The sequence below is a fragment of the Danio aesculapii genome, chromosome 15, assembly GCF_903798145.1.
Source record: "Danio aesculapii chromosome 15, fDanAes4.1, whole genome shotgun sequence".
Classification (NCBI taxonomy): Eukaryota; Metazoa; Chordata; class Actinopteri; order Cypriniformes; family Danionidae; genus Danio; species Danio aesculapii.
In genome coordinates this window covers 58,193-70,196 of record NC_079449.1, presented here as the reverse complement: position 1 = coordinate 70,196, position 12,004 = coordinate 58,193, and positions in this window count along the sequence as shown.

Below are 12,004 nucleotides of genomic sequence, written 5' to 3'. Positions count from 1 at the left end.
AGTTGAGGATAACAGAGTTGAAGATAACAGAGTTGAGGATAACAGAGTTGAAGATAACAGAGTTGAGGATAACAGAGTTGAAGATAACAGAGTCGAAGATAACAGAGTTGAGGATAACAGAGTTGAGGATAACAGAGTTGAGGATAACAGAGTTGAGGATAACAGAGTTGAAGATAACAGAGTCGAAGATAACAGAGTTGAGGATAACAGAGTTGACGATAACAGAGTTGAAGATAACAGAGTCGAAGATAACAGAGTTGAGGATAACAGAGTTGAAGATAACAGAGTCGATGGTAACAGAGTTGAAGATCACAGAGTCGAGGATAATCGAGTCGAGGATAACAGAGTTGAGGATAACAGAGTTGACGATAACAGAGTTGAAGATAACAGAGTTGAGGATAACAGAGTTGAAGATAACAGAGTTGAGGATAACAGAGTTGAAGATAACAGAGTTGAAGATAACAAAGTTGAAGATAACAAAGTTGAGGATAACAGAGTTGAAGATAACAGAGTTGAGGATAACAGAGTTGAAGATAACAGAGTTGACAGTAACAGAGTTGAAGGTAACAGAGTTCAGGGTAACAGAGTTGACGGTAACAGAGTTGACGGTAACAGAGTTGACGGTAACAGAGTTCAGGGTAATAGAGTTGACGATAACAGAGTTCAGGGTAACAGAGTTGACGATAACAGAGTTCAGGGTAACAGAGTTGACGATAACAGAGTTCAGGGTAACAGAGTTGACGATAACAGAGTTCAGGGTAACAGTTGACGGTAACAGATTTGACGGTAACAGAGTTGACGGTAACAGGGTCGATGGTAACAGGGTTGAGGATAACAGAGTTGAGGATAACAGAGTTGAAGATAACAGAGTTGAAGATAACAGAGTTGAAGATAACAGAGTTGAGGATAACAGAGTTGAAGATAACAGAGTTAAGGATAACAGAGTTGACGGTAACAGAGTTGAGGATAACAGAGTTGACGGTAACAGAGTTCAGGGTAACAGAGTTGAGGATAACAGAGTTGACGGTAACAGAGTTCAGGGTAACAGAGTTGACGGTAACAGAGTTGAGGATAACAGAGTTGACGGTAACAGAGTTGAAGGTAACAGAGTTGACGGTAACAGAGTTCAGGGTAACATAGTTGACGATAACAGAGTTGACGGTAACAGAGTTCAGGGTAACAGAGTTGTCGATAACAGAGTTGACGGTAACAGAGTTGAGGGTAACAGAGTTGAGGGTAACAGAGTTGACGGTAACAGAGTTGACGGTAACAGTTGAGGGTATCAGAGTTGAGGGTAACAGAGTTCAGGGTAACAGAGTTGACATAACAGTTTAGGATAACAGAGTTGACGGTAACAGAGTTTAGGGTAACAGAGTTGACGATAACAGAGTTGACGGTAACAGAGTTCAGGGTAACAGAGTTGACGGTAACAGAGTTGAAGGTAACAGAGTTGACGGTAACAGAGTTGACGGTAACAGAGTTCAGGGTAACAGAGTTGACGATAACAGAGTTGACGGTAACAGAGTTCAGGGTAACAGAGTTGACGGTAACAGAGTTGAGGATTACAGAGTTGACGGTAACAGAGTTGAAGGTAACAGAGTTGACGGTAACAGAGTTCAGGGTAACATAGTTGACGATAACATAGTTGACGATAACAGAGTTGACGGTAACAGAGTTCAGGGTAACAGAGTTGACGATAACAGAGTTGACGGTAACAGAGTTCAGGGTAACAGAGTTGACGATAACAGAGTTGACGGTAACAGAGTTGAGGGTAACAGAGTTGACGGTAACAGAGTTGACGGTAACAGATTTGACAGTAACAGAGTTGACGGTAATGGTAACAGAGTTGAGGGTATCAGAGTTGAGGGTAACAGAGTTGACGTAACAGTTGAGGGTATCAGAGTTGAGGGTAACAGAGTTGAGGGTAACAGAGTTGACATAACAGTTGAGGATAACAGAGTTGACGTAACAGTTGAGGGTATCAGAGTTGAGGGTAACAGAGTTGAGGGTAACAGAGTTGACGTAACAGTTGAGGGTATCAGAGTTGAGGGTAACAGAGTTGAGGGTAACAGAGTTGACGTAACAGTTGAGGGTATCAGAGTTGACGGTAACAGAGTTTAGGGTAACAGAGTTGACGGTAACAGAGTTTGTGTTTCCGGTCTGACGCATTCAGGCGTGTATGAATGGAAGTCTATGGGGCGAGAAGTGCAGCGTGACCACGGCTGGAGACGCAGATCTGGAGTTTACAGCGCAGTAATAAAGCAGACCTGGAGTTTACAGTGCTGTTCTGGGCTAATAAAGCTGCGTCTGAATGATGCTCCAGACTCCTGTAAGAGCACCCGGGCCCCTGACGAGGGCCACAACTCTATAAATTGGTTCCAGAGGGAAAATCCTCCATTATAGAGAAGACAAAGACGAGTCTATGGCACATTTATGAAGTCTCCAAAGTCCTGCTTTAGCAGACGCACTACACACACACACACACACACACACGCACACAGGCACACACGCGCACACACACACGTGCAAGTTTATACTGGAATAATCCACCTGTTAATCTTCATCATGCTGGAGTTATTATTATTACTACAGAAAGCACAGCAGAAGATGTCTCAGGAGGGGTACAGTGCAGGGTACAGTGCAGGGTACAGTGCAGGGTGTTCACAGATTGTGCCTCATTTCATCTTTATATTTCTTGAATGTGGCGAGGTGGGCTGACGAGTGTTTTAAAGTATGTAAGTGTATGCATGTATGCATTCAACACAGAACGCACATTTTCAAAGCAGACTGACTGACTTTAGCATTGGTTCTCAGATAAACACGCATGCTGTTACACCAGTAGATGGCGACTAAACGCTTTATCGTGTGCACTGCTCAGTGTTTATTGTAGCGTGCGGGATGCCAGATTGAGGCTATATTCAGCGGGTGTCGGTAAACACGTGCTGGAGCTCCAGCTGATGATAATCTGAATCCCTGAAGCCTCTGCAGGATGGAGAGATAAACACTAAACTAACCACTCCACTGATATCTGATGCAGTGATACACACACACACACACACACACACACGATTAGAGGAGAAACGAGATTAGAGGAGACGCATGAGCAGATCCAGGAGAAACACACCGCAGATAATACAGGAGACACACACACACACACACACACACACACACACACACACACACACACACACACAAATAATGGAGGAGCAGGAGTTAGAGGAGACACACACACACACACACACACACACACACACACACACTCTGTTCAATAATACATCCGCCTCAGGTAATCAATAGAGCGCTTCAGATGCTGCTGCTGCAACATGAAAGAGACGAGCTCGACCTCTCCTGCACTGCAGAGCTCACTTCCTGCTTCACTTCCTGCTGTCTGACTGCTGCATATCACACTACACACACACAACCTTAGTCTGCAGCAGTGTTTCTCAGCCACGTTCCTGGAGGAGCAGCAGCACTGCATGTCTCCTCTGTCTGTCACGGGTCCCGCTGTATCTGCTGCTCAGCTCAGTCAGGTGTGTGTGCTGAAGGCGAGCTGGAGAATGTGCAGAGTCGGTCCTCCTCCAGGCTGAAAATAACCAGCGATTTACTCTTAGCTGCTGACCAAGGGTGCATCACGCTATTAGTTCTACTCAATCTTAGTGCGGCATTTGACACCATTGACCATGGTATCCTTATTAATCGCTTAAAGTCTACAGGTGTCCAGGGACATGCCCTACAATGGTTTAAGTCATACTTATCTGACCGTTACCAGTTTGTGAATATTAATGGACAGCCTTCACAAATCAGCCCAGTAAAATACGGGGTGCCTCAAGGATCAGTTTTAGGCCCTTTGCTGTTTACAATATACATGCTACCCCTGGGAGACATTATTAGAAGACATGGGATCAGCTTTCACTGCTATGCAGATGATACTCCAACAATTATCTTCTCTTAAACTCAGACAAAACAGAATTATTACTTATTGGGCCTAAATCCTGTACACAGCAGATCTCACAACTCGACCTACAATTAGAGGGACACAGGGTTAGCATTAGTGCTACTGTAAAAGATCTGGGTGTCATATTAGCAGCTTAACGGCTGAACATCAGATCTCCCATGACACAAACACCACCTTCTGTCATCTGAGAAATACCGCTGTTATGAAGTATGCTCTCCATCTCAGATGCAGGAAGCTAGTTGATGCTTGTATGAGCTCTAGATTAGATGACTGTAATTCTCTGGTGGTCCAGCATCCTCTATTAATAACCTTCAGTTAGTGGAGCTGCAGCTGCCAGAGTTCTCTCCAGCAGAGGTGTCCTGATCAGGTTTATTTGCCCACAAGACACTTGATTTTGAGTATCTGCCAACACCGAGACTCGATCTGATTCTTCAAGAACACATAAAGAAGAGTGAAGAAACAGATCCAGGATGTTCCTTATTTAATAACATTCAATAACTCTGATAATGATCCAGTAATCAATAACATCAACTCTTCTCCTCTTGTAATGCACAGTGTACATATCTCTCAGTGTGCTATGGCAATGTTGTCGTCATCAGCTTCATAATACCTCCAGACGGCAGACACGCTCGGGTTGTTGCTAGATCAGATACGGTAGCAGTCGGAAGTTAAGGAGAATTATTTACTAAATTTCCCATTAATTGTGTTTTATTAACATCTACCCCTACTCCGACCATCCCAGCACTGTAAAAACATGAACTATTGTTAAACAGCGTCACACGAATGCTGCTATATTGACGTGTGTATCCACAGCTGTATCCTATCTAGACTGTACCACATACTCCTTCTTCTGTGTTCTACTGTGCCGGCGTTTAACCAACAGCGTCTCTGCAACAGTGACATCCTGCCGCACACGCTGCTGTTTCTGTGTGGAGTCAGGAAAGAGCTCTGACTGTAGATGTGCAGAACTATAGATGTGTTCCTCAATAATACACACACACACACACACACACACACACACACACACACACACACACACACACACACACACACACACACACACACACACACACACACACACACACACACACACACACACACACACACATGAGTCCTGATCGATAACATCTGATTCCGATCAATTCCGAAACTCCGAGATTGGGCCTGATTTCAAATCACGAGATCGGATCTGGACATCCCTACCTACCAGCTCTAGAAGATATGTCCACATGACCCCAGTGTTCTCCTCCTGACTCAGGCTGCTGTTCAGTTCCTTCTGATCAGATACTGCTTCTATCCTATAACGCTGTAAATAACCCAGCTCCTGTTCATCTGACCCAGCTTCTGTCTCACTACAACCCAACCCGCTCTTGCAGATCTCTAAACTCAGGGCTTCTGGTAGTACCCAGAATAGCAAAGTCCACTAAAGGAGGTCGAGCCTTCTCATGTATGGCTCCTGAACTCTGGAATAGGCTTCCTGATGATGTGTGAGGCTCAGACACACTCTCCCAGCTCGACACTAGAGTAAAGAGCCATCTCTTTGGTGACGCGCACACACACACACACACACACACACACACACACACACACACACTGCAGCACATAACAGTGGAACACAGTTATATTCAACTCTTCAGATGCATTCGCTCAGGTTAACATCAATATCTCGTGTTTAAATGCATTATGAACAGCAGCTACGCTAACTATTGCCTTTATTCTCTATCTCCATCTGGGAATGCTCATCCTGAGACCTGAAGAGATCCTTGATTTGGGAAGAGACGATGCCAACTATCATACGCCGCTTTTCCACTATCGTGCCGAACCGTTCTAAGAACACTTGGGTACGGTAACGGTTGTTTCTCCACTGAGCCTGGAACAGCGCGGCACGATTACAAACCGTTCTCGGCCTGGAATTCTCGGCACAGTTAGACAACCGTGCTGAACTGTGCCGACAGATTCTGTGTGTTGACGTCGCTGCTCTGTCACAGCTACCACAGCTGGCTCAGCGTAAGCGCGCTAGTCATCAGACATCCACTACACTACATTTGACATAGAAACATGATACAGGTCTAACCCATACAGATTCAAAACGGGTTTAAAACCAGCGCAGTCTCTGGCAGAGAAGGGAATCACTGGCCCACCACAATCTGACCAACATATTTTATTGATTATTTCACTGACTTGAATATAATAACCCATGTACGATCTAAACATTAACTCATCATCTAAAATCTTGTTTAATTCGTGGCTCGAGCGTGAATCATTTCATTGACCTCCTGAGACCTTCACTTGGCCTGACTGAGCGTGAGTTTACTGCAGCGCTGTATTTGGTAGCACAATAAAACTCGCTCTGATCCGGGAGAGAACTTCACCTACAGCCATGCACTGCTGGAAGACTTTAATTTCTGCTGCACATTGAATAGACACGCTTAACATCATCGATGTCCACAATCCATCCTATACCCATGGAACACAAACTAGCAGACTCTTTAACCAGAGGAAATAATTACACTTATTAACTCAAAGCCCAGACGGCTTCTTTCTAATATAATGGCAGCTCGACCACCTGAAGGACGCTTACAGCTTGAAAGCTTTACAGAGGGGCACTGTAGCTGTCCGAGGAACTGTTGTCTGATCTACATTATTGCCTTTATATGCACCAATAAACAGGTCAGATGGAGAAATAAATCAAATGAATATGGGTTCTTAAATGAGGATAATCAAATATCAGTCATCAACATGTTTCCACAGATGTTTTATAAAAATAACATTGCTATAGGCTGTTATACGACTCCGTTTAATATAAGCTGGACATTGATGTGGCAGTGTAACGTGTTTCTGGGTTTGTTTTGTTCTCGGTGGTCTTTATACTGGGTCTCTACACAAAACAATTTCTAAAACGTCGAGCAGGAGTTTGTCTAGAGCTCATTAATTAATTATGAAGACAAAAATAATTAAAAGAAGAAAAATAAAATGCTAACAATATAAAGATAAGAGCAGCGTTTAGCTATATATAACAGTGCTCTACATCCTGCTGTGTGTTGTTTCATATTCAGTATTGAACTTGCTGCATTCGCTAATGTTTGAATCCTGAATCAAACAACAGCCAGTGTTTAAATGGTTATATTTTACCATTTAAATGTAGTATTCTTCATATCGTCATCAACGTTTGATATATAACACCGCTGTGTCATTTCATTGATTGTTAAAAGTGAAATAATTTATTTATTATTAGTGAAAGTGCCGCTCACTTCTGACCAGGCCAAACATATACGTCTGCCACTATAATACAAGCGCACTATTATTGTTGCATTATTATTGTTTATATTGCTGTTCTGTGCAGAGATCCGACATTTATTATTCATTTCCCCGCCGGTCATTTTTAATCATCACGCTACATTTTGGCCAAAGAGCCGTTTACATTTACCAGGCTAACTACTGATGCATTTTGTGTAACGTTCCAAAGAGCTCTGTAGCAGCACCACAGTGGGAAATGGAACCAAATCCATGCTGTCTGGCCCGGATTGGCACGGAATGGAACGGGTCAGCATAAAGAACGCTTCAGCATGATAGTGGAACAGTGGCTAAAGCCTTCAAGAGCAACACACACACACACACACACACACACACACACACACACCATTGACCATATTATTATTATTATCACATGTGGGTCAACCCCTTGTGGTCATTTTCTGATGTGGTGTGGTCATCTGTGTTTGTGTGCGTCTGTGTGTGTGTGTGTTTACAGGTCCAGCTGATTGTTCTGGGATTGTACAGAGCGGTGCATGGTCGGTTCTCCCTGTATAAACAGCGTGTCTGTTGTGGACGTTTGGGGCTGCAGTTGGAGTCTGATGGCCAGTGTATGTTAATCCTCGAGTCAGGCCAGGATCTGAATAGAGCTAACGTCACTTTGCTTAGTGAAATGAGCTGAATAAAGATATTCTTCTACTGCACATGCACTCGTCTGCTCCTTACTTGTGACTAGTCGCAACACATGTGAATATGATTTATTTCAGAGACACACACACACTATATACTGCATGACTGCAGGGTAACTGTGCTCATACACCGTCAGCAGCTCCTGCATGTCTGATGTTCACAGTAATGTAATGATCTGCAGCGTTTATGAAGCTGATGTGCAGCACTAATGACTGTAAAAGAGCTCTACGAGAACACCTGAGCTGAACCCGTCAGCTGTACACCTCAGCATGTTCACTGCGGGAGGGAGACCACTGCTTCACCTGCTGATGATGCTCCCAGGGGCGTAGCAACCGGGGGGGACACGTCCCCCTCACTTTTTGGAAACAGGGTACTCTGTCCCCCGACTGGCCCACACGTTTTATTTGACCTAGCGGCCGCACGTGTTCTCTGATTTGTTACTTGATTTGAGTGAACGATCACTCAGCCAATCACAGCGCGAATCTCTTCAGCGTCTGCCACGAGCTTCATTCATTCACTTTGTAGTCAAAGACAGGGATGATGCGGAAGGGAGCAACAGCTACAGCTGGGTAAATCACGGTAAATCTCTAACGTTACAGAATCCTACTTTTGTTCCGTTTCGAAGTGAGAACCGTAAAGTCCCTGGTGCTGGTGTCTCTGGCGCTGAGCCAGAGAAAGACAGCGGGGTTAAGTTGGTTTTGTCTTCGGTATTCCTGACACATTCAGTGACGGACGGCATTAACTAAAAAACCTCTCACCCTAAAAAGATCTAAACTGTATTCCCTACAGAAAGACAAAGCTGTTTATGTTTCACAGCTGTCTTTCTTCGCTCGATATTACGAGCACTACTTGAGCAGTCGCAATATGCGTTTAGCCAGAGAGAGCTCGCGCTGACCTAAACTCTCAGTAAGGGACCGTCGGAAAAGTGCTTATTTTTTTCGGTTTTTTTTCCCCGAAAACAAGACCAACTTAACTCTGCTGAGAAAGACGTGTCATATTATCACAATTATGCAGCCTTTTTACGGCCTATTGCTTAATTTATGATTTAGACATGTAAATACACACAAGTACTAGTAAAACAAGAACTTTAGCGTTTGTAAAACACACAAGGAAGTCTAACAATCCATTAAAATATAATTTGCAGATGTGTTTTAATCATATCAGATACACATACTGAAAGTAAAGTTGAATCTACTCCTCTCTAAGTTCACCAACCACTTACTTGCATGTATTTGGGGAGTAACTGGTGAATTTACGTGTTGAATCCTGCGTGTTCTGCTTTTATGAATGACGCATCGGCCGCAAGTACACATGGATGTCCATCTCACGTTATATGTGTAGTATCAACTTGCAATTTTGCAATTGAATTGTAGTATTTAAACATATTTTCACACAGAGTAATGCTTCATTTAAATGTGTGTGGTTCCATTTATTTATTGTTATTATTAATATTTTGTAATTATTTTAGAATTTGGTTAAAAGATTATTAAATAAACTTTATTGCTAATAAATCATTAATCACTTTTGGGTGACCATACAGCTGCCCCCCCCACTTTTAAAATGGCTGTTACGCCCCTGGATGCTCCACATCACAAGCCCTGGACAACTCCAGGAGAAGAAGACCACCTCTGAATATACTACACATCTACACATTTATAGAGTTTCTGCTACTGAACACACTCTCTCAGCAGTAAAAGTGTGTGTGATCGTGACAAACACACTCTCTCAGCAGTAAAAGTGTGTGTGATCGTGACAAACACACTCTCTCAGCAGTAAAAGTGTGTGTGTGATCATGACAAACACACTCTCTCAGCAGCAAAAGTGTGTGTGATCAGGACAAACACACTCTCTCAGCATTAAAAGTGTGTGTGATCATGACAAACACACTCTCTCAGCAGTAAAAGTGTGTGTGATCAGGACAAACACACTCTCTCAGCAGTAAAAGTGTGTGTGTGATCATGACAAACACACTCTCTCAGCAGTAAAAGTGTGTGTGATCAGGACAAACACACTCTCTCAGCAGTAAAAGTGTGTGTGATCATGACAAACACACTCTCTCAGCAGTAAAAGTGTGTGAGATCAGGACAAACACACTCTCTCAGCAGTAAAAGTGTGTGTGATCAGGACAAACACACTCTCTCAGCAGTAAAAGTGTGTGTGATCAGGACAAACACACTCTCTCAGCAGTAAAAGTGTGTGTGATCAGGACAAACACACTCTCTCAGCAGTAAAAGTGTGTGTGATCAGGACAAACACACTCTCTCAGCAGTAAAAGTGTGTGTGATCATGACAAACACACTCTCTCAGCAGTAAAAGTGTGTGTGATCAGGACAAACACACTCTCTCAGCAGTAAAAGTGTGTGTGATCATGACAAACACACTCTCTCAGCAGTAAAAGTGTGTGAGATCAGGACAAACACACTCTCTCAGCAGTAAAAGTGTGTGTGATCAGGACAAACACACTCTCTCAGCAGTAAAAGTGTGTGTGATCAGGACAAACACACTCTCTCAGCAGTAAAAGTGTGTGTGATCAGGACAAACACACTCTCTCAGCAGTAAAGGTGTGTGTGATCAGGACAAACACACTCTCTCAGCAGTAAAGGTGTGTGTGATCAGGACAAACACACTCTCAGACTCAGTGAACAGTGATGGAAACACACACGGACTCTCTGAACGCGAGCGTGAGTGAATCACGAGACTCAGAGTCAATTACAGCCCAGAGCAAACAACACGAATCACTGACAGCGAGAGAGAGTGTGTGTGTGTGTGTGTGTGTGTGTGTGTGTGTGACAGACAGACCTGCTGTTATTGATGGCACAGATAAGATCGTTGTCTCCAGGGAGCAATAAGCAATAAAGTTATTTCTAATTGAAATTTCACAGAGAAACACGACACTCCCTGAGGCTGCTTCAGCACACACACACACGCACACACACACACACACACACACACACGAGCAGGTCCTGATCGATCTCACATCACATGGGGATGCACAAACACGTCTCTGTGTCGGTGCGGTCTTGCGCATACCAAGTAGTGAGAGCTGTGCATTACTGAGTCCACACACACACACACACACTCACGCACGCACACACACACACACATACATATATATATATATATATATGTGTGTGTGTGTGTGTGTGTGTGTGTATATATATATATATATTTATTTATAATCAGAACATGTCTGTCACACACACACACACACACACACACACACACAGAGTCAGAGTGTCACACACTCCGCACAGGTGAGCCAGACAACACTGATGCTCGCAGGTCAGGGGTCAGTGCCTGCAGGGGTCAGAGGTCAGCTGGTTGCTCTGGCCTCTCATTAGAGGTGCTTTCCTGGAGACTCTGATCAATACTGTGCAATACTGTACAAATCACACACTGAGCTGCTACACACACACACACACACACACACACACACACACACACACACACACACACACACACACACACACACACACTAATGAGGACGTGTTCACTAGTCTCTGAAGATTAAACATTACCTTCAGCATCTATAAACTCACATTTGCTTCTTTAAATGCAAATGAGCTGCTACTCCCGCCCACTTTCCAGAGGAGGGCGGAGCCTTAACATCAGTGATGTAGTGTTTATATAGCGACAGCACACTACTGAACAATCAGCTCAATCACTCATCTGAGCAGGTGAATCAATCAATAACTCTCTTATTCTTAGCCACACCCTCTTGTTCTTAGCCACACCCTCTTGTTCTTAGCCACACCCTCTTACAGTTAGTTTGCTCTGAGGTTATGATGTGTAGATAAACCCGCCCCCTACTCAGTATTTAGCTTCAGACACAACCCACTGAACACACACACAGCTCTAAACACCATGCTCATATCCATTAACACACACACTTAACGCCATGCTCATCTTCATCACACACACACACACACACCCCAGCAGTGTTTACAGTGCAGATGTGCAGCTCTGCATGCGTGTTGTGATGCTGAATCTTAAAACAGCATTAATTAAATCTGGCCTGATAGATTGAGGAGCGGATCTATTACTGCTGTGTAATCTTAAACACACACACACACACACACACACACACACACACACACACACACACAC